This window comes from Molossus molossus, unplaced genomic scaffold (assembly GCF_014108415.1).
Source record: "Molossus molossus isolate mMolMol1 unplaced genomic scaffold, mMolMol1.p scaffold_m16_p_23, whole genome shotgun sequence".
Lineage (NCBI taxonomy): Eukaryota > Metazoa > Chordata > Mammalia > Chiroptera > Molossidae > Molossus > Molossus molossus.
The window spans coordinates 16,910,088-16,934,955 of record NW_023425359.1 but is presented as its reverse complement, the minus strand read 5'-3'; positions in this window follow the sequence as shown (position 1 = coordinate 16,934,955).

The following is a 24,868-nucleotide window of genomic DNA, read 5'->3' as shown; positions in this document are numbered from 1 at the left end:
CCTGCTCTTTGGAACAAACAGCCTTGATTTGCAGCATTTGGAGATTTCGGGATGTGTAGCTTCCCACGTGGCTGATTTCAGCCTTTCAATGTAGTATCACTGATCGCAGAGTTGGAAAGAGGTTAGCACAACTGGTTCTGCCAAGCTGGTCTGAGCCAACTCCAGCCCACTCCTGACCCTCTGTGTTCATACCTTAGAGATACATATATACATAAAGTGTTAGTACCCAATGAAAATGGAAAAAAATCAGCTAATTATCAGAAAAAGCTAAGATGGTTTGGCTTATTTTTCATTCAGGTGATACACTGGACTTCTACTCAACTAGAGTGTAAAAGAAAACCAGATGTTTTAAATTAGTTCTGCACACTGTCTTCCTTTCCATGATCAATACAGATCACCCTGTGGTTTTGACTGGATCATTAGAAACCTGTTTAGTTCATAATTTTTAGCCATGTTTGCAAATAAGATGAAAATGGAGTTATAAATTTTTAGCCCTTAGACACAGCCGTTGACCGGTGTGTAGGTATCTATGGTGCTAGTTCATTGAGAATTGTTATGGTGGTGGAATAAGGGTGATTATATTATTATAGGTACTTCTTCACCTGGTCAGAGTAGTCTACTAAAGTTAAAACTCTGGGCTAGTGCCCTATGTTCTGTTGCATGTCTGTAGCTAGTATCTACAGGCAGGCCGTCATCTTATGATGTCACATGAGAAATGGATCATGGGAAATTGGTGGGTTAGTATAATCCATGCTTACTCCTGGAAAAACATTTCATGGGTTAGTCCTATGGATATGTCTAAACAAGTTGTTGAACTCATATTGCATATAGATTTTGTTTCTTGATTATTTTCAATGAACATCATGTCAAAATGATGTCCTCATGTAATAAAAACTCTTTGTAATGTTTTAAACAGGTACATAAAAGTTCTTCATTTTCCTAAACATTCTATAATTTTAGACATTGGGATGTTTCTTCATATTTTTCTTTTATTGTAAATAATGCTTCAGGAGGTGTCCCTATCTACAAATCTTTGGTCCTATGTCTGATTATTCCCTTAGAAGAGATTCCTGAAGTCAAGGGTATAAACAGTTGAACAACTTTGGAAGCATTAAGTTAAATTGCTTTGCAATGTGATGGTCCCGGCACACCTTTCAATAGTGTGGCATCTTAGGGTCTTACCTCACAGAAAGGTTTTTATTTTGCATCAAGAATTACAATTTTTATTTTTTATTTTAGTTTATTATTATTTTTTATCCTCACCCAAGGACATTTTTGCACTTATCTTCAGATAGAGCAGGGAAGAGAGAGAGAGAGAAACATTGATGTGAGAGACACATCAAATAGCTGCACCCACACGACCCCAGCTGGGGACAAACTGCAACCGAGGTACATGCCCTTAGCAGGAACTGAAACCCAGGACTCTCTGGTTTGAGGGCCGACGCTCTAACCACTGAGCAAACTGACCAGGGCAAGAATTACAATTTTTAAAACTTTACTCATATGATAGGCAAAAAGTGGTATATCATTTTAATTTGCTTTATGAGTACTGGTGAGGTTGAACATTTTGGTACGTTAATTGTTCACTTGCATTTTCTTTTCTGTGAATTATCCACTCATATCCTTTGCCTATTTATTTTTTTAATATAAATTTTATTTTTCAATTACAGTTTACAGTCACTATTATTTTGTATTAATTTCAGGTGTACAGCATAGTGGTTAGACAACCATATACTTTACAAAGTGTTCTCCCTGATATTTCTAGTACCCACCTGGCACTGTACATAGTTATTACAATATTACTGACTATGTCTCCCATGCTGTATTTTACATCTCCATGACTATTTTGTAACTACCAATGTATACTTCTTAATTTCTTCACCTTCTTCACCCAGTTCCCCAACACCCTTCCCCTTTGGCAACCATCAATCTATTCTCAGTATCTGAGTCTGTTTCTATTTTGTCTATTCATTTAGTTTGCTCTTTAGATTCCACATATAAGTGAAATCATATGGTATTTGTCTTTCTCTGACTGATTTAGTTCACTTAGCATAATAACCTCTAGGTCCATCCGTGCTGTTGCAAATGGTGAGATTTCATTCTTTTTAATGGCCAAGTAATAGTCCATTATATATATGTACCACAGCTTTTTTACCCACTCCTCTATTAATGGGCACTCAGGTTGCTTGCATATCTTAGTTATTGTAAATAATGTTACAATGACTATAGGGGTGCATATATTCTCTTGAATTTGTTTTTTGTTTTTTCAGCTATATACCCAGAAGTGGAATCACTGAGTCATAAGCCCTTTGCCTATTTATTGAATTCTTAGACTATTATATTGAGACTGAGAGTATATAACTTTGTCTCTCCTACTTGATGCAAATATTTCACCCAGTTTACTTTTTTATATTGGTTAGCATGTTTTTGTTATATGTAGACATTAAATGTTTGTTAAAGTTATCTTTATATGTTTCCTTTGTAATTTCTTCCAAAGCTTAGCAAGTTCTTCTCCATTCAGATTAAACATTTTCTTGCTTTTATTTTCTTTTTGTGATTTTAATTTTTTTAATACTTAAGTCTTTATTCTGTTTGACCTTCAGTTCAGTGCATGAACATAATTTAAGCATTAATATCTAACCAATTATCCTAACATCAGTTGCAGAATACTGCTCCTACTCTCCATTAATTTGTGATATTTCAGTTTTCATATATTTAATATTAATTTATACTAGGTTCTGTTTTTGAAACATTGATTTGTTCCATCTTTCTGGCTAGTGTAATGTCAATACCACTCTTAATTATTATAGGCATAATATTTGAATAACTTCTGGTGCTATTTCTCTTGTTATTACCTCCATTTAAAAATTAGCTCGTCTAAATACATTTTAAGAAATACATTAGAAAAAACTTCCTGGTGTTATTTTTGATGATCATTGTTAAGCTTACATATTAATTTGGGAAGACTAATCTTAGTAATACCACTTTAATATAAATGACAGCAAAATTATTTCTCTTTCAAGTCCAAACAAGAGGAAAATCAAAAGTTGAGGTGTGGAAGGGCCACAGAAGACCGTGGAAGTGCGTGGCCACACTGAACCCGGGCCAAGGCTTCCGTACAGATTTATTAGCTGTAAAGTCTTGACCAAGTCCCTTAAGATTTTTGGACTGGCCTCTCATCTGTACAATGGGAATGATGGTTTCCCCTGCTCAACTCGTAGGGAGGGTTGTTGTGAGGATCAAAGAAGAGTACAATTATCAACGCCTTTTAGGACATTTAAAACACGTATATTTTAAAAATTCTATAAAGATCGATATTCCCCAGATGAACACATCCAGAAAAGTGCAACTGATTTCAGTTTCTTCCAACTGGAATATCTATAAACAATGTTCACTATCTACCTCGTCCTTTTAAAAACCAAATTGTCCAATACTTTTCCCTTCCCCACTACAGATACAGGTCATTTACAAAGACCCGGACTGTTCCATACTGCAAAGGATGCCTTCGCATTTTCTAAGCAGGAGTCCTGTCAAGCAAATTGCTCTTGGCAGGAAAGCAGATCATATATCTTGAGTTTATCTACCTCCTCTAGGCAGTGGCCAGGCCTGATCACCCTTGGACACGCGCACGGCTCTGGCAGACCCTGCTGCTGTCTGGGCCGGGGCCGCCTTGCCCCAGGCATCCGAGCAGTGCGCTCTCTCTGCCCAGCCTGTGGTTTAGGAAGCTCAGCTTCTTCCCCTCCAGCGATGACTTTCTGCTGTCATTTTCAAACTACCTACTACTGTGTGTTTGGAATCGAAACATCTGGGAAGCTTTAAAAGACCAAATTTGTGGAGAGGGCGCAGTCTGCACTCTAATTTTACGTGCACGAGACACATGGCAAGTAAACACGTTGATAGCAGGATTTATTGAAACGTAACTTCTGCAATATAACCTGGGGTCGGGAAGATTTAGTTCAGTCTCCCCTGGCACCGTTTATGATGGAATTCCAGGTCTGGAAGAGACGGAATGATTGCTCGCTTAACCCTTTCAGTTTGCAAAGAAAGAGCCCAATTCAGAGAGGTGGCAACTTTTCTGTGGGACATTGTGAGTCAGGGGCAGAGTGGGGAGCAGAAAGGAATCTAGCTTCTTCGATTCTGTCCGTGTGACTGGCCCTGCACCATTCTGGAGATGACAGCCATGCGGTCGAAGCGTCAGTGTCCTTGGCAATCCGGGAAAGGTCAGAGCCGGCGACCATGTCCCAAACACGCCTGCTCACCAGCTTTTCAAACACGGTCCTTTAAACGTCTGAAAGAAGTAGAAACATTGGGAAAATCAGGTTCGTACCTTGAAGAGTCTCTTCTTGGGTCTTGGAATTTTTCTTTCTGATTTATCAGAAAGTATTTAATAGGAATAAATGTTTTTACTTTGGCCGATAGTGGAACATACTGGATCTGATCATAACCTGGCCCTCAAAAATATAAATGTCCAGCCCTGGCAGAGTGACTCAGTTGGTTGGAGCATTGTCCTATACACCAAAAGGCTGCAGGTGTGATCCCCGATCAGGGCATGTACGGGAGGCAACCAATCAATGTTTGTCTCTCTCATCAGTGTTTCCCTCTCTCTCTCTCTTTCTCCCTTTTTCTTTCTAAAATCAATAAAATATCCTTGGGTGAGGATGAAAAATTTCCTTAAAATATATATATGTATATGTATATATACACACACACACATATATACATATGTATGTGTATATATATATATGAAAATATACAGCTCTGACCATCTCCTCAGTCATTCTGATCAGTTCTGTAGAGTATTATTATAAAAATTAGGGACAAGGAATATCTACCTGTCCAAATCTTTTTGGCTGGTTTCTGGATTCTTCTTCTCCTTCTTTTTTTTTTTTTTTTTTGTCCTCACCCGAGGACATTTTTGCATTTATCTTCAGATAGAGTGGGAGGGGGAGAGGGAGGAAGAGAGAAAGAGAAACATCGAGGTGAGCGAGACAAATCGACTGGTTGCCACCCGCATGACCCCAGCCGGGGCCGGGGACAAACTGCAACCAAGGTACGTGCCCTTAGAGGGAATTGAACCGGGACTCTCCGGTCCCTGGGCTGGTGCTCTAACCACTGCCCAGGGCTCTGGATTCTTCTTAGTCTGCCCGCATCTGACTTAGCAACAGCAACATCTCCTTGTCCCTAACAGGAAGTCTGTTTTCAGTGGCTTATTCGAACACTTTTACGTCTTCTGAACTTTGCTCATTTGGTCTCCAGGTCTTCTTTGTCCATGCTGTTCCTTCCCTTGGACTATCCAACATCTTCTCGCAGACAGCTTCAGTCGGGTCTAGTCTTTCCTGGTTCTCAGCTTCGAGGGCCCTCAGGTCCACGTCACACAGTTCTACACCTTCTGGCCTCGTGTCCCCCACTCGACTAGAGTCTCAGAAGGCCAGGAAATGCTCAGAGTTCCTCACGAGTCGCCCCAAGCCCATTGAGTTACAGTAAGGGCGAAGCGAAAAGGAGAAACAGAGTTGAGTGCGGGGAAGAGAGAGGATCAAGCTGAGAGGCGGCTTCTATTTCCTGTCCCAGAGCTCACGCAGGCGGGGCGGACACAGCTCTCCTGTTGACTCTTGAATTCTCATTACCTCCAGTGCAGTGACAGCCCCGAGGGCTTCTCATTTCCCAAATTTCTCTGGCTTATTTCACGGTCTCTTTCCTCTGAATGACCTTGTTTTTCTTTGAGTCATGGCAACAATTATGTGTGTGTGTATATATATATATATATACACACACACACACATATACATGTGTGTGTGATTATATATATATACATATACATATATATACACACACATATATATATATATATATTTATAATCTCCCTCCCTCCCTCAAATAGTTGCAGGTATTTACTTTCAAGACCTACAAGGACTGTTGAAAGAAAAACAAATTGGCAGACAGGCTGTGACTTGAGTACAAAGTTTACCAGAGGCCAACTCGAAAGGCCTCTTTTCTAAGCTTCTAATTCCCGGTGGCATCTCTCTGTCCTAGCGGTCATCGTGTATTATCACGATCGTGCCTGTGTTTCCTGGCCCCGTTACTAGTCTGTGGGCTCCGCTGTATTGCTTTCTACCTGCTGAGTGTAACATAGTATCTGGTGTGTAGTAAGCCCACCATAAATGTGTGTAGGACATGGAAGAAATCTTAGATTTCTTCCGTATACGTGCTGCTGAAGTGAGCACGATCTTAAGTTTCTTTACAGAAAAGTTTCTTAGTAAGTGAAAAACTATCCCTCCTCTTTTTCTTCTTTTATTTTATTTTTAGTTAGAAAAAAATGATGGTCTGGACACCGAACACCGCAGGCAACAGAGTAGCGGCTCCTTTCTCCACCTCCCAAGCTCCCACGTTCCCCTCAAGTTGTCGCGTGTGCTCTGTGTAGCGGTGAGCATCTGCCCTTCCGGGGGAGGTCCTGTGTGACCCTTTCTTCCGTGGAAAAAGGCCGATCGTGCTGCAATGCCTTGCTGAAGCTGGCGAAACGGGTTGGTTTTGTTGACAAACAGCCTTGGTCTGAGCTGCTGACACTTCTCAGCCTCTGCCGGATTGCACAATGTTGCGTAACTCGCCGTGGAACTAAATGAGTTTATTAGCGATGAGCTGGGCGTTTGCGGCCGTGTCTGTGTACGGTAATCGGCATCTTCTGTGGGTACTTACAGCAATAATGACACTGCTCTTTTCCAGTTCGCCCTTTACCATAAACTATGCCATTATTCATTTCAGTGGGAACATCTAACCTCAGAGAATGTTACGAGAGGAGCTTGTTGAAACAGAGTGATGGACAGTAGGTTCAAAGTAACCGTCTCCTGGCAGCACGGTGGGCTGGCGGGGCGGCCAGCTCCTTCTCTCTTGGTGGTCTGGAACAGTCCTCCTGAAACCATTCACAGTCAGCACCGCCCTGCCACCCTAGGCCCCGGAGTTCTCAGGGACTAAGAGCAGCACCGTGTTTTCTGGAAGCAGCCCTACTCACTGTGGGGGGAGCCTGTGCCCCTAGGGTGTGCTTCTCGAGGAGACCCAGCTAACCGAGGCCCCTGAACAAGCCCCCAAAGTGCTCAGCCCTCCAAGGCAGGAGCCAGTGAGTGAGCACATACCAGAGGGTGGCGGGAAGGCTGGCTGGGGGGCGAGTAGTCAGGGAAGGTTAGCGGGACACCTGGGGGAAGATAAGCCCTGGACTAGGGCATGGCAGGTCTGGAGAGCACAGTCAACAAAAAGGAGTAGAGAGAATGTTCTAGTTTGCCTGGCATGGGTCATACGGGAAGTTAAGGAGGAAGGAGCAAAGATATGTGAGAAATGGAAGGGAAATGAAACCATTAGATAAGCAGACCAGCTAAAATTCCCTCAGGGAAAAAAAAATCATTACTCTCTGTCTGAATCACCAGAGTTGTAGGTAAGACCGTAAAACCAGAGCAGAACCTGGGCTCGGTTCCATAGTCTTTTATTATCGAGTGTTTGCTCTCGGCCAGGCAGTGGGTTCGGTGCTGGGGGACCAGGGTAGGACGGGGTTCTGCCCTGAGGGACCTCTCTAGTCAGGGACAAGCTGGAGCCGGATCATTTCCCTGTGATAGGCACTGGGGCAGAGGGTGCCCGGGGTGCTGGGGGGCACAGAGGGCTAGGGCCCAGTTTGACCTTGAGAAGGGTGGAGGTGGGTACAAAGGGAGGCCTAAGATTCGTCCTAATAAAGACGTCCTTGTGGTGTGCAGGAGTGGAAGGGGGTGGGCACGGTTCTTTTTTTTTTTTTTTTTTTTTTTATCAATTTGTATTTATTTTTGTTACAGATGTTTCTCCTTTTTCCCCCATGGACACCCCCCTCCTCATCTCGCCCTCCCCCCCAGCATTGTTGTCCATGTCCATTGGTTACGCTTACATGCACATAAGTTCTTTGGTTCATCTCATCCATCCCCCCGCCCCCTTCTCTGAGGTCTGTCGGTCTGAACCGTACTCCTTTCTGTATCTCTGGGTCTATTTTATTCATCAGCTAGTTTTGCTCATTATATCCCACAAATACGTGAGATCACTGGGCACGGTTCTTCCAGGTAGATGGGATAGTTTGAGGAGAGCCCGCCTACACGGAACCCCACGATGTTTCTGCACCCCCGAATCATCAAGTCTGAACTGAGGCAGTGGGTGGTGGGAGAAACCTCTGGGACCCCAGGCAGGGGCTGTGTTTCCACCATGGGGGAGTATCCTTTGGGTCAGGAGAACCTACCAGGTGTTTGAAGACGGCACGAACGTGTTGGGGTTGTGAGGCGGGGCAGCGTGAGGACCGTGGCTCTGAACAGCCCAGATACTGTGGAGAGGCTCCAAGGGCCCGACTAGAGTGACAATGGGGAGGAGGGAGGAGTACTAAAGGCATGCTTCATTTAAAATTCCGAAGGAGTCCGGCCGCTGTGGCTCGGTGGTTGAGGGTGGACCCAGGTACCAAGAGGTTGGCCAGTTCGATTCCTGGTCAGGGCACATGCCCAGGTTGTGGGCTCAATCCCCAGTGGGGGACGTGCAGGAGGCGACAAATCGATGTTCTCTCTCATCGATGTTTCCATCTCTCTCTCCCTCTCACTTCCTCTTTCTCTGAAATCAATAAAGGAACAAAATAAAAATAAAAATAAAATTCCGAAGAAGCTGGACCTTTAGGACAGGGAGGGACAGAGGAAGAAAGGAGTCTGGAACGACCGGGACATCTGTGGCTTTGCTGGTGGACTGCACAGCGCCACCTCCAGCTACCCTTGGGTGTGACAGACAGAGGCTCCTGGCCGCACCCATCCTCGAAGAGGACTTGGCAGGGAATCTGCTTCGTTGCCCCCCCCCCCCCCCCCCGCCCCTAGTTTGCTTTCTCAGAGGAGAGTGGGCTCCTGTCTGGGCCTGGCTCCTGATACTGGTCGTCTTGTCACCTCGGGAAGGTGAGTGAGGCTCTGTTTGGTTGCTCACTGCGGGTGATGTCTGCCCCAGAGGGTGCGGAGAGGACGCTCTGGAGATGGGCATGAAGGGCAGAGAGTGACATCATTCCTCAGATGGTTCGTTTTCTCCGCTCAGCCCTGTCCCCAGTGTGGGGGTTGGAGGGGCTTTGTCTGGGGAACCCCTCTCACCAGGAAGGCTAAGAGCAGGCACGACTCAGCATTTCGGATGGAGCGTGTGGGTTTCACGCTGAGTCAACATTATTCCAACACTTTCGCTGGCTGACTTTCCAGGGTACCTAGGGGGCCGCGGCCCTCCAGGTCGCCAGAACCCCTTCCTGCAGCTCTAGGAGAGCCACGGGAGATTCTCCTGCTCCTGGTGGGTTTTCCCCTAATGACTGAAGTTAAACAGAATCAAATGTTTGCTGAGACACACAGAAAGGGATAAGGAAGCCACCGCGGAATCTTCAGGAAAGACACTGCTCACAGTTGTGTAGCTATGAAGTGAAAAAGCAGCCAAGGAACCGGCAGCTCCCTTCCCCCAACCAAACAAAACACAACGCCTGCTGCAAGCCAGCAGGGCCCCGCGTTCGTTCGCAGAGGAGAAAGAAACAGAGGCGTCCAGAAAGGGCTGTGATTCCTGCTGGTGGCCCTGGAGGTCTGTGCTGACCTCAGCCAGCGTTTGCTTCTGCTGGAAGTGTCAGTAGGTTCCACATGGATTTTTTTTTTTTTTTTTTTAAATGTTGGAAAAAGCAGTCAGAAGAAAAAAAAAATAAGAAAAGTTCTTTTCCCCTCTTCTTTTAATACGGTTTTCAGTAGCACAATGCATTTAAAGTAAGGCATCGTTTCCTCGGTATACTATGGCCTCAGGACATGATTTAGATGGAAAATTTAAGTAAGATTAATGCAATTTATTATCCGACAGGATATCCCTACAAGCCACACTATTTGGCTGACTTTTAGATTCCCGATCTAATATTTCAGATGAGATTTCCAGATGGGTGTCTTATTCCTGTATTAGTTTAGTCAGGGTGATACAGAGTTTGTAAAACAGGAGAGGTTAAACTAGTTTTCACACTTGATTAATCATTGAAATTACTTTGTTACTGTTTGAATCCATTGACTTTTGTTTATTAAGTAACTCCCTAAAACCCAAAGCCAACACAAACTAGAGGCACAGTTCCAGCTTTGCTAATTTATTTGATGACTTCTTCAAAGGAAATTTTCTTTCTTTCTTTTTTTTTTTTTGGAAGCAGTAAATTTATGGTTCCATTGAAAGGCTGCTCAATGCTTGCTCCTTGCCCTGAGAGAAAGGAAAGACTTCATCTACAAGACTGGGACACACATGTACACACACACGCACACGCGCACACGCACACCCCAAGCCCATATTCTAATTTCCTGGAACATTTCTGGGCGGATAAATCTTCACAACAAAAGGGGTGACTAATTATCAGAGCTCTTGCTACTTCCATCAAGAAACAGATGATAGCACAGAGAGGTTCGAGGTGACGAACCACACGTATCTTCTGCCATTTTATAAACCGCTGGCAAGTCTATGAAGGGAGGTGAATTCCAGTGCACCCAGTGAGGCTGCTTTGGATGGAAGGATGAGCCTTCGGAGAAAGTGCCCCTATAAACCATGAACTGCCCTCCCCGCCAACCCAGCTCCCAGCATGGAGTGATGGGGAGGGGGCTGATTTACAAAGTAGACAAAGCCCCAAACCAGCACTTCTTTTAGGGATATGAAAATTTCCTGAAGTCTGGGTTTGGTAAATTGATTACAATCTCTTTTCAGAGACCTATCAGGAGCAAACTCGTGGGCTGCAGACATAAATTTGAATTCCAGAGTCTCCAACTAACCCAACTCATAAATGAATTCCTAAATGCTGACTGAGCCAGGAGACCCAGCATTGGAAAACCACTTGGCAGGAATCATTAGTTTCAAAATGAGATGAACTGCTCTATTTAGCCCTCATTCAAAACTTTACAGAAATGCCAGATTTCCATAAACACAGGTTTCCTTGAATTTCCAGAGCTTTGATTAACTGGTAGATGAGGGTGTCTCACAAATAGAGATTTGTATGCAACATTCAACTTGGACAGAACCCGGGAGCTGGGAACCAACACAAAGCATTCCCTCTTCTTTCTAAGACGTTGACTCTTCCCTTGTTTTCCAGAAAGCTCTTCTTTGTTATGGAGAATTAAAAATTAGTCTATGGCTTTAAAATGTGGCTATTGATCACGTTCTCGTCGTTCATGTCATCGTCCGTTAAGCTTTCCATGACTGATCGACAGCCCCCTGCTTTACGGTGTGTCTTTAATGCCCCCCCAAAGTGAGAGAATTAAAAAAAGTACACTTCTGTCTCTGCTGAAAAAGTCATAAAGCTGTGGCTTCTCCCAAGTCAAGAGATTGCTTGCAAAGAGGTATTTTCTTGTTTTCATTTTTCCTCTTATGGCTGCTGCTTTTCTCCACCGATATTGGCAAATTGGGAAGAGAACCTAAAATTGATGCCACATGGATCCCTGGAGTTAACCATTTTGGTGGTTGCCTTTTTTTTTTTTTCTTTTGACTTCCATATTCAAGTCAATAAAAACAGAATAGATTTGGAGGGTAAATAGCCAATATCTCTGTATTCTGCAAAGCTGTTTCCTTCCAAGGGAGGTAGTTGGAGCCCAGAACTGACTCGAGTTAGTGGATCGCTTGCCTCGGTGGGCTTTTGTCCACATTTCTTGCAATGCCTGCCATTTGTCTGTAGGGTTTTAAACATTAGAGATTATGCAAGAAACAAGTATTAGCTGAGTTAGTTAGGGTGCTTCCAACAGGTTGAATCTTTAGTTTTCAGTGGAAGGACTAAAGAGTATCCAAAGACCAGGTTTATTGAGTATAGTTTAAGCTTAATTTACAACAGGCTGAAAATACCCACAGTTATGAACAACTCTGGCTTCAGTTTAAATCTGTTTCTGGGTGGTAGAAGTTCACATGTTTGTCTAAATGAATTGAACCGTGCAGGTGGTCCTCCAAAAGTTCCAGTTCTGGTTACAGAGGGAGTGATGCGGAGTCATCCTCAAAGCATCCTGAGAGCAAGGTTGGGGTCTAGGCCACATTCATGAAGTCAGAAAGGTGTGGATCTAGCCCAGGAATGACTGAGCAGCAGTCCGTGGAGTAGTTTTTGTTTGTTTGTTTGTTTGTTTTTTTCGAGCATGAGTTTCAAGACTTTCATCCGAGACTTGTCATGATAATGACTCCACCTGCCCAGTATTTGACCACGACTTTGTCCACAGTACCTGGGAAGCAACCTAGAGATAGCACTGTGGGTCAAGTGCAGTTTATAGACTGATGATACCTGTTGTATTCCATCTCCTGCCCCTCATCCTCCTCTTCCTCATCATCAACATCATCATCATCACCACAGTCTCCTCCTGCCCTTAGTGAGTAATTTACAGATTAACCAAAGCAAACATAATTTAGCCAATTTAACTATTTTCTTCTTCTCTTTCTCCCTCACCACCCCTGCTCCCTTCTCTTTCAAGAATCCAAACCAAGAAGATAAGGTTTCAGAAATTGTCCGAATAGAATCCAACACAAACATCCATGTGTGAGGGGCTTGGCTGCAGTGGATAAGCAGAGGCAGAGCTACCTGGCAGGCACTCCTGGGTCTGGCTACCCTGTGAGGCTTCTGGGATTAGCTCTTGGAGCCCACACCGTGCAAAGATCTTGAGAAATCCCACCCCTTTATGTGACAGAATGAGACGCCATAGAACCGTGGGTTTTGAGTAAGAACAGAAAAAGTATGGGGACACTGGGTGAAAAGGGGAAGAGGAGCGAGGATGATAAGAAGACAGCAGAATCCACTCAATGAGTCCAGATTTCCATCGTCCAGAGGCGTTTGATCACGAATCAGGAGCAAGTGTACTGTTAGCACGGAGGAGGTATTGCTCTTTGAACACACTTCCTGTGACCTGGTAATTTTTCTGTGGGTCTAGGATGCCCCAAACATCCCATCCTCTTCTTTTCCTTCGGATTTCCCTTGGGCTGCCGTCGGCCAGCTGCTGGAGGATGGCGCTGCCCCCCATCACTGCTCCTGGTGACGTCTGTGAAGGCATTGCATTGCTGCACTACCGGTGAAGCACAGTGACTCTTCTCTGTCGCTGCTCATTCCTTGAAAATCGTGTTGCTACTGTGGCAGGGTTTCTGTACTCTAAGCACTGTACTAGGCACCAGGAATACAATGACATTCATCATCTGTAGAGGTGACTGTGAACCAAGTCTGGCTGTAGACATGGAAATTGCAAGGGAGGCAGATTCTGCAAAGGTAAACCAGACGGCACAGCACATCATCACGCATTTAGCTGCTCAGGAAGGTCTGGGATGTGACGAGGGAGCTGAGCCTGGACTCGGAGCAGGGATCTACTAGAGGAAGGGGGGGGGGGGGAGAAGGTTCTGGGTAGAGAAGCAGGTTGTGCAAAAGCGTGTGTTCTCCCAGCCAAAACCATACTGTGGTCTCTGTATGGAGGTGGAAAGAGTTTCCCTTTCATGACCCCTGGGTTGACATTTGTCACCTGGATCTGGGGACCAGTTCCGCCACCTGTGCTCCAAATTTTGTATGGCCTCTTATGTAAAAGGGCTCTTCCTCTTCCAGATCTAAGCCCTCAATATGCTTCATTCTAAAAAAAATAATACCAGTACCAGAAGTAGGGCAGAAACAGAGAAAGCCAGCAAGCACGACTCTGTCTTTCGTCTTCCCAGTCCCAAGTCCCTTCAGACGAGCAGTGTGCACACCACCAGCAGCAGCCTTCGTTGTGCGTCATTTTCAAGCCACAGATGCAGGAGGCATTCCGTTGAGTTTGCCTTCGGGGGTCTTGCCACTTTAACCTGGGGCAGCCTCTTCAAGAAGTCACACTTTCTTCCACTGCAGAACCCCCCAGATTCACAAAAATTCCTTGACTTTTGTTTTTGCCCTATTTTATTGTTTATTTCTTCATAGCTTCAGTTCCTCTAAAATTCTCGCTCCCCACCTCAGACCACACCTTGCACAGCCTTGAGCAAGTCCCTCCCACTCTGACTCAGTGCCTGGGCCCGTCGTCCCAGGAGGCTCTTCTCAAACTACCCGGTTTATTTCCAGCGAGACGGGGTGCCCTTCTCTCTGTGTGGTGACCTTCGAATCATAATGCTGTGAAGAGCAGCTGTCTTTTTAAGTTATTTTTAATGAGGTTCTTTTGTTGCTTTTCTGGTTTATAAAATAGCATATACTAGCTTTACAAAATTGAAAATACAGAAGAAAGCAACAGTAATATTAAAAAACTCATCCAACACTGGCCAGTTGGCTTAGTTGGTTGAGTGTTTTATGAACTGGAAGTCATAGGTTCAATTCCTGGTCAGGGCACATGTCAGGATTGTGGACTTAATCCCCAGTAGGGGGCGTGCAGGAGGCAGCTGATTGATGTTTCTCTCTCTTAAATCAGTTTGAAAGATATATATATATATATATATATATATATCTTTTTTATGGCTTTCTATTTAAAAAAATTTTTTTTTTCTTTATTGATTTTAGAGAGAGAGGAAGTGAGAGGGAGAAAGAGAGAGAGAAACATTTATAAGAGAGAATATCAATTGGCCACCTCCTGCATGGCCCTCACTGGGGATTGGCCCACAACCTGGGCATGTGCCCTGACCAGGAATCGAACTGGTGACCTCTTGGTGTGTGGGTCGACGCTCATCCACTGAGCCACACTGGCAGGACTAAAAAAACATGTTTAAAAAGTTTTAAAAAATTATCCATACATGCATAAATGACCAGTACAGATATTTTTGTGTATTTTCTCTAGTATATGAATATATATCATATCAAATTGTAAGAGTTCTTTTTAAATCTTTTTTTTGGTACGTGCCCCTAGCGGGAACCGAACCCAGGACTCTCTGGTCCACAGACCAACGCTCCAACCGCTGAGCCAAACCGGCCACAGGGCTGTAAGAGTTTTTTATATAGACTAGATACTATATTTTATGGGATATAAGACTTATAACCTTATCTTTCAGTTTATAACTGGAGTCTTTTGAAGAACAATAATTTTTAATTTTTAGGAAGTCCAAGATACTATATATGTCATAAATTATAGATATATTGTCAATTTTAAATATCTATAATTACAGTTAATGTTTTTATGCTTATTTTTAAAAATTTTCCAAATCTAAGGTAAGCAAGATTTTCTCCTGGAAGTTTTATAGTTTTGACTTTTATATCTACTTTTATGACCCATTTTGAGATAATTTTTATAACAGTGTTATAATAGACCATTTATATACATTCTGAACTCTCTATTTAAACTATGTGTCTGTCAATGCAAATATCATACTGTCTTGATTACTATAGATTTATACTAACTCTTAAAATAAGGTAGTGTAATTATTCCAACTTTGTTCTTTCTGTTGTAAAACTTTTTACTTCTTCTAGATCCTTTGAATTTCCACATGAATTTTAGAATCAGCTTATCCATTTGTACACAATGACCTGCTGGTATTTTGACTGTGATTATTTTATAGCTGGTCATCAATTTAGAAAGAATTTACATCTTAAAATTACTTTCTTATTTGCTATTATTTGCCAGTGATTATCTTATTATCTTGTAGGATCTATCGTGATGTCCCTGTCTGATTTCTAATATTGGTAGTTAATATAGTCTCATTTTCCCCTAGGTGTTTCTCAGAGAACCAACTTTTGAGTTAATTAATTTTTTATATTCTTTTTCTGTTTTCTATTTCATTGACTTCTTGCTCTATTATGATTTTACTATTATTATTAGTAGTAGTAATAGTATTTAGCATTTTTGTGTTTCTTCTTGTCTCTTAAGGTAGACATTAAGATCATTAACTTGAGACTTTCTTCTTTTCTAAATAACCATTTAAAATTATACATTTTCCTTTAAGTATTATTTTACTGGAATTCCACAAACTTTGATGTTTTCTTTTTCTTTTTATTGTATCTTAAATACTTCTTGATTTTCTGTTGATTCCTCATTTGACCTGTGGGTTATTTAAAAGTGCATTATTCAGTTTTTAAATATTGGGAATTTTGCCACAATTTTTTTTTCTGTTACTCATTTTATTTAATTCTATTATGGTCAGAGAACATACTCTGTATGATCTGAATATTTGTAAATTTATTGAGACCTGTATTATAGCTTTAAATATTGTTGATCTCGACACTTGGGGAAAAAAGAGTATTTTGCTGTTGTCTTTATAGAGTGTTCTATAAATGTCAATTAGGTGAAGTGGTTTGAGAATGTTTGTCTTCCATATCCTTACTATTTATGTGTGTGTATACTTGTCCTATCATTTATTGAGAGAGGTGTAGAAATATCTAATATTTATGAGTTTATCTATTTCTTTTTCACCTCTCTGACATTTTGCTTCACATATTTTGAGTCTTTATTATTAACTGCATACATGTTTAGGGTTGATATGTACTCCTGATAAATTAATTGCGTTCTTATAATGAAATTGCCCTCTTTATTTCTTATGATAGTCCTTACCAGAAATCAACTTTGATATTGACATAGCCACTGCCATTTTCTTTGATTACTACTAGAATGATACGTCTTTTTTCTGTCCTTTCCTGTTAATCTGTGTCTTTTCTATGAAAATTGAATTTTTTTATAGTTGGAAAGTGTTTTTTTCTTCTTGTTTTGTTTTGTTGGTTTTTTCATCTGGTAACCTCTGTCTTTCCTTATTATGTTTAGATCATTTACATTTAATGTGATTGATGTTTATTTTCTATTTGTCCCGTCTGCTTCTCCACCCTTTTTCTTCTTTTCTGTCTTATTTTGGGTTGGTTGCATGTCTTTGATTCCATTTGATCTTCCGTATTAGCTTGCTACCTCTCCATCTAATTACTTTTAGTGATTGCTTTATGGTTCATCATATATAACTTTGGCTTATTACAGTGTAATGTATAAGAACTTTTGTACAAATATAAGAACTTTATAAGAGTATTCTTTTATTTCTCCCTTTCCTACCTTAGTATTAGTATTGTCACACATTTTACTTCTACGCATGCCATAAGCCCAACAATACATTTCAAAAATGATTTATGCTCTAAATAGCCAATTTTTAAAAAGAGGGTTCAAAATTATGTGTGGTAAACATACATTTTGCATTTCTGGTACTCTAGTGCTTCTGTGGCCCTCAAAGGTGTTGCTTACGGGGCTCCCAGCTCCGGGAGCTCATGCCGAAAGCAAGAAGACTATGGACCTAGTTGAAGTCGAGCATCTAGAAACGATGGCTTCCCCGTCCTCTCTGGAGTTGGGATCGCCCGGCCCTTATTGACCTCTATCCAGGACGAGTGGGATTCGGGGCCGATAACAAGCCATTGGGTGGAAGGGGACCTTGCACAAGACTGCTGTGACTCAAATGGCAGCATTTATATTTCCTGTGAAATAAGCCTAAATTCCCAAACATTTGAAAATAGACCCTCCAGAAACCATTTTATGAACCACCAAAGAGAACTAGGCAGGCTGTGCTGACCAGCCCGGAGACCACAGATCAGGCTGCTTCTGCAGTGAGTCACTGGCCTCCGGGGCTCGCCGAGCCCTCGGAGGAAGGAGGGCAGCGGAGGAGCCCGCCGAGAACCTAATCATCAACCGTTCTGCAAAGTGTCGCTCTGCTGCCGGCCAAGTTCTGTGCTCTTTGGCAATGGAACGGGAGATCAGCGGGGGGCAGGCGGGTGGCAGTCCGGAGTGACTTTCACTGGGAACTGGCCGAGCATATAATTATATCATGAGTCAAGCTCTCTCCAGGGATGTAAGATGACCAGAGGAAAATGAAATAACATTATATCCCACATGAATAGCGGCCCTGGCAGAGAAAGCTGACTCCTGAGAAAGAATCCTCAGACTAAGAATTTCCCAGCACTTCAGCGTCCCATGACTTATCCCTGTGCCCTTCTCTTAAAAATACAGGGATAATATGGGCACAATGTATGTCTTTGCCTTCAGCTTGGAGGAGCAAGTGACCAGACAATAAACCACAGGGATAGATAACCTTGATAGCAAACAAAAGCCATTTGGCTGGAACACTTTTTCTATCATTTTATCCCAACAGGGCACTGTTTATTCAGGAAGACATTAGACTGACGAATGTTGTGGCGGGAGTTAAAAAATATTTTCTCCTTACTCAACCACTTCCAAAGGTATATTTTTATGGATCCAAGAATAGCAGCCTGTTTGTCTCGCGGGTGTTGGTTCTCCCTCTTGTTTCTTTTTGGTCAACATCCAAAGAATTAGCCTCCTTGCACAGTGGCTGGAGCTGAAGCCAAATAAGTATGAATGGCATTTGCTCCCCTCCAATGCCTTCTCCTGCTTCCCAGATGATATAATTAGCCAGGGGACTTTTGATCAGTTCACCAAAGAAAAACAGTTACGGGGCAGCCCTGGGCTGGGTTATGTGGTTAGAGACATCAAAATAAGAGTGATATTCTTTTAAGATTATTTCCAAAAAGGGTGATTTTTTTTTTAGACAGAAACTGCAGAAACCAGGAAATGCGCTGAGTGGGAAAGAAGAAATAGATTTAGAAATTGACCTGCCTTCAGTCTTAGCCACATTTCGGAAGGTAACAAGCAGTAAGGTGGCATTGGGGTAAGATTCGGGAGGTAAGTACTTGTAAGAGCCTGAGGGAGCGAGTCCAGGGTAGGGGAGTCGGTCAGGGTTAGAGCTCAGTGTCTGTTCAATGTTCAGTGTTCAAGGTGAACACGAAAGTCATTGACTTCAGAGTGAAGTGTTGACATAGGAAGAGAAGTATATGAGCCCTGGCCAGTTTGGCTTAGCGGTTAGAGCATCAGCCTGCAGACTGAAGGGTCAAGGGTTCGATTCCCAATCAAAGGCAAAGGCCTGGGTTGCAAGTTCAATCTCTGGCCCTGGTTGGGGTCAAGCATGAGGCAGCAAACTGGTGTGTTTCTCGCACATCAATGTTTCTCTCTCTCTCTCTCTCTCTCTCTCTCTCTCTCTCTCTCTCTCTCCTCTTCCCTTCCTTTCACTCTATCTAAAAAAAAATCAATGGAAAAATATCATCAGGTGAGGGTTAACAAAAAACAACACACACACACACACACACACACACATGAGAGAGAGAAGTATTTGAAACCGTGAGTTTGGGTTTCATATTTACCCCCGAGATATAGCTGTTCTTACAGGGAACAACTTTTCCTTTCAATTAAAAGTGGGTGATACAATTAATAGGAACCTACCTACATGCCCTCATCCTCGGTAATAAAGATGGAGATGGTTTGGCATCAACATCGCCCCTGTGTGAATATCCCTGAAATGATGATACGAAGTCAGCCACCAATTATTGGCTGCCAGTTTATATTTATGTAATTATTAGAGGGTGAAGTAGAGCATTGTAGGGATTGGAAAAGAAGGGCCTTGTGAGAAAAAGCTTGTGATGTTGTGATCCATGACCCATGTGGTAGTTCTGAACAAAAGGACTCTGCCTGCTTCCTCCCTGCCTGTCTGACCCACACTGAAAATCGCAACGATGCCACAAGTGTTTAGAACGTGCCTCTCCCTGATCTAAATGGATTGTCCAGTGCGACACCACTTTCACCTCCTTTCATGGACCATCATGGTTTTCTTTTCATTCCAACCATTAGAGACTCCATTTCATTTAATCTAGCAGGCATTTCTTAGTTTTCAAAGACATCTGTTACCGTATTTCTTCTAAAATGATTTTTTTTTCCTCTTATATTTCACATTTCTGAACCGGAGATGCATTTTGAAGTTGATATGTGTATTGGACCTGGAGGTTATGTTCATCTCCCTTATTTGGTTATGAAACTGACAACATTGATTTAACACCGACTATGTAAAGTAAAAGGCAGATAGGTCTCTAAGGTAACGGACCTTAAGATGCGTTAGGGACTGAATTCATATACTGAGCTCCTAACTCCTAGGACCTCAGAAAGAGACTGTGTTTGGAGCTTTGGTCTTTAAAGAGGTAAAATGAGCCCTGGCCGGTTTGGTTCAGCGGTTAGAGCATCGGCCTGCGGACTAGAGAGTCCTGGGTTTGGTTCTTGCTAGGGGCACATACCAAAAATAAATAAAATAAAAATAATAATAAAATAAAGAGGTAAAATGAGGTCCTGAGGGTAGGCCCTAATCCAGTATGACTGATGTCCATATGAGAAGACACAGACATACACAGAGGGGAGACCATGTGAAGACACATGGAGAGGGCGGTCAACTAGAAGCCAAGGAGAGAAGCCCTCAGAAGAAACCAACCCTGTTGACACCTTGATCTTGAACTTCTAGCCTCCAGAACTGTGAGAAAATAAATCTGTATTGTCTAAGCCACCTGGTCTGTGGCGCTTTGTTGCAGCAGGTGCTTGCAAAGAAGTACAAGGTTTTCTTAGGTAAATGCTACAGTGAAGAAAACTTGATGCACGGGCCAGTGGGAAGAGACGGACAGGGCCAGGAGCAGACAGAGGGTGAATGAAGGAGAAGGATAGAAATTCTCTATCTAAATGTCAAAGAATGGCCATTCCCCAGATGTCTACAAAGAGGAACACCAGCTCATTCTCTAACTTAACTTCATAAAATGGCAGAGTTGGTACCCGCGTGACTCTCCTTCGTTTTGTCGTGGTTTTTGTCTGCTTGTTTTTGTTTTCCTAAACAAATCAGCCCTCCCTCATTTCCATAACTTTATACTGACGGGTCAGGTTTTCCCTTCCACTTTCAACGCACTGTGGCTGTTTCTATAGAAGCCAAAATAACAGGTCAATTCTAAGTCACCTGGGAAAATAGATCACTGAAATTGACTGGTAACATCAGGCAAAATTGTAGACACTGTCCCAAAAAGAACCCTTTTTTCCTTTTTTTTTCATCCCCCTTTCTTTGTGGAGTTAAAGCATTTTTTCCCCCTGAATATTATCTTTGAAATATTGTCAAAGCATTATTTATAGGATCTCTGCAAAATAGCTTTGGATACTCTTGGTAGGGGAAATGTGGTAGGGAATCAAATTAGATTGGGTCACAAGGGAAAGTGTCTGTAAGAAATATGAATGGGACCCAGGGGAAATGAAATTGAAGAGAAACCAGACTTGAGCTGCAAATTCTCTCCTTTGCCAAGTTGGACTCGGATTATGTCATCATATGTAATTTCAAGGAATGGGCAAAGCAATTTGGATAAAAGTAAAAGTGATCTGACTCGTTTTCTAAAACATGAATTGAACCAGAGAGAGAGTTTTCTTCCTGTTCCTGATGTCTCTCCCCCTCCCCCCGTTATTCATTCTCAGAAGCCTCATTGCTTTTTCCTCTCAATGAGATGCAAAATGCTGGAATCACTTAAAGACAATCATTTCTAGGTAATGTGTCAGTTCCTCACATCTTAATATTAACGCAATCCTATTGCACTCAACTAAAGGTGAAGTTCTCCTTTTTAATCGCTGCAGGGTATATGCTGTATGTCTATGCCTTTTCTTCCTACTTAAAATTGTATGTTACATTTCTTCTGTATTTCCTAAACGGGATAGGACAGTCCTGGCTACTTTGTGGATGTATCAGTGTGTCATTGCTATGTAACAAACCAACTCAAAGCTTACTGTCTTAAAACAATAAGAAATTATTTGGCTCATGATTCTGTGGACCAGCATTTTAGGCTGGACTGCCTTGGTAGGACTACTGACCTGTGCCAGGCTTGGCTGATCTCAGCTGTATGTGCGCGGTGGCAGGTGGGTGTGAGTTGGGGAGTCATTCAGGCATTTGCTGTCAACTCTTAGAATAGCCGAGGGCTGTCTGATTGTCAGCAGAGGGTCTCAGATCTCCTGCAGGTGGTCTCTTAACTGCAGAATGGCATGGGCTTATTCCCATGGCAGCTGAGTGCCAAGAGTCGCAAGCAGAATGCTTTAACATACAAGTGCTTTGTATGCCTCTGCTTGCATCACATCCGCCAATGTCCCACAGACCAAAAAAAGCCACATGGCTAAACCCAGAGTCAGTGTGAGAGGGCACTGCCCAAGGACACGGACAGAGGATGAGGTAAAACATTGGGGCTGTTTCTGCAGTCAGTCCACAAGAGTAGGTATTTAAAAAGCATTTTTAATAATGAGAATCAAAAGACACCTAATTTTTCCAACTTTCATAATTCATTGTACAGACAAATATAGAAATTCTCTCATTGCCAAGAGGCATCTGTGCCATTATTCCAATTTCTTTCCTTTTTTTTTTTTCCCTGAGACCAAGAAATTATAGAAAACTTGCTAAGGATTGAATGTTTATGTCCCAACGAATTCATATATTGAACTCTTAACTCCCAGTGAGGCTGGAGATGGGTCCTTTAATAGAGTAATTAAGATGACCTAGGGTGGGGCTCTGTTCTGCTGATTAGTGTCCTTATAAGAGGGGACACCAGAGTGTTCTCCCCCCCCCCCCCCAGCTCTTTCTCTTCCCTCTCTTCCTCTCCCTATCTGTCTCTTCCCTCCTCCCCCTCTCACACTCTCCCCCTCCCTCTGCAGGTCCTGAGGAAAGTCCATGTGAAGACATAGCAAAGAGGAGCCGTCTTTATGTCAGGAAGAGAGCTGTCATTAGAACCCAGATTTGCTCACACCTTGACATTGACGCTCCAGCCTTTAGAACTGTGAGAAAATAAGTCTGCCATTTAAGCCACCCCATCTATAGTATTTTGTTACAGCAGCTCTCGCTGACTAACACAACATGATGGAAGAAAAAAAGGTCCTCTCCTTAGACTTTGAACAAGATGTAACAAGTTGAGAACATGTTAATTTTTGTGTGATAATAGTCAATCAGTCAACCAGCCAATGACCATGAAGCCACCTGTGCTCTGTTATATAAAAGGAACAGTCACCTCAAACTTGCACAATGTTATTATTATACATTCATTATGTGTAAAGGTTCTATGTCAATAATACCCCGATAAAGCTGGAAGACAAGTAGCAGCTGACATATATTATGTACTTAACCATTTACTTGGTACTTCACTCATGTTACAATCTTTAATCTCCTCAACAAGCCTGAGATCATTATTATTCTTAGCAATTTTACAGATGAGGAAACTTAGATTTACAAGAGTTCACTATTTGTCCCAAATAACATAGCCAATACACGGCTATATTTAGAGTGGGTGCTAAAACTGTGGTCCGTCTGTCTCCAGTGCTGCTAGAACTCACCACTCACTATGCCCATTGTCATTCCCAGATCTGCCAGCTGTACAGGGAATGACATTTCTACCCGACAGCTTCCTGCTCCTCCTGCCTGAACACCTTATTTTCCTCCTTTCTATTGCTGCTCTTCAGATGCCTGAATTCATAACAATTTTTTTTTTCTTCCAGGTCTGGTGCCTGATCTAGACAGTGCTGAGTATCTTTGGTGAGGTTGGAATTTAAACATTCTTTTCAACAGTGGTCAAGTTGTCCCTTTTCTACTAACCCAGCAGAAAATGACAGCTAGGTAACGCTGAAGTTCTTCATCAAATGTGGAAGGCATTTCGAGGGCCAGTGTAACACAAGGAAGCTTTGCCTCAGGGTGTCTACAGTAAGCCAATAGCATTTCTGAGAATAGATGGTCATCAGTTGATAGAGATGCCTAAGGTTTAAAGAGGGGAGTTTTAGGGTTTTTTAAATATAGATTTTTAAATATCTTACCTATGATATTATCTGTTCCTTAAGACATTTTAGTAGGTCCTTTGCCTTCTTCTACAAATGTAAACCAGTGTGAATTCTCTGCTTTCTTGAGTACAGGGTGTATATGAGGAGGACGATTTGATTATTAAAACAAACACTGAAAACACTTGACACCATGTGAAGAAGAACCCACTATTATGCAAATGATCAGGGTCTTTGTCTCCTTCCACACATACTTATTTGAGGAGAATTTGAACTAAGAGGATGTGGGAAATCTGAAAGGACACATCACTGTTTATTCTTTAGGGGAAAGAGGCCAGAGCAATTACCAAAGCCACCAGGGCAATTAGAGACCCTGAGGGAACTCTGGTAACATATTTGGCTTTAGTATAAAGTGGCTGGAAAAAATGAGTCCACCATGGTTAGTCCAGGAAATCTCAGATCACTTTGTCTTTGGGCACCTCTCACTGGTGTACCAAACAATGGTGTCCCAGAGTCTGTCTGGGTCTGTAAGTCTATGTCCCTGTTTTCTCCGTCTTCTAGTGTGGTCTGGGAACTGCATTCTGCTTGTTATTTAGGAGGAGCATTCCTGGGATAGAAAACCAACTTGCAAGATAAGTAATAGGGGGGAAAAAGAAAGAGGTCAACTTGACTTCTGGCATTATAAATTCTCAGTTGTCATGACAGCCTATTGAAGTAGTGGTAACTGGGAGTCCGGCTTAGTGAGTTTATTAGAGCCCTAGGCTAATGAATTTAGTGGCATTGGCTGGAGGCCTGTTACATTTATTTCCCTTCTTACAGGAAAACATTCCCTTCAGGGCTTCAAGGCAGTCGTCTTGTATGTGTCCATGTCACATTTATTTCTTCCTTTCCAATCTGTATATCTTCTATTTTATCTTCTTGTCTTCTTGCAATAACTAGAATGTTTATTATGATGTGGAATAGGAGTGGTGAGAGAGGTCATCCTTACCTTGTTGCAGTCTAGAGGGAAAGCATCCAGTTTCTAACCATCATGTATGATGTTAGCTATAAAGTTTTTGTACATACTCTTTCTTAAGTCTAGGAAGTACCTATTACCATTTTCTAAGAGTCTTTAATCATGAATAGGTGTTAAATTTTGTCAAATAATTTTTCTGCAGCAACTGATATGGTCATATAATTTTTCTTCATTAGCCTGTTGATGTGGAGGATTACATTAATCGGTTTTGAGTGCTGGATCATCGTTGCATGTTGGGGATAATCCCACTTAGTTTATGTAGAATTCTCGTTGCACCTCATTGGATTCAATTTCCTGATAATGTTGTTGAAGATATTTG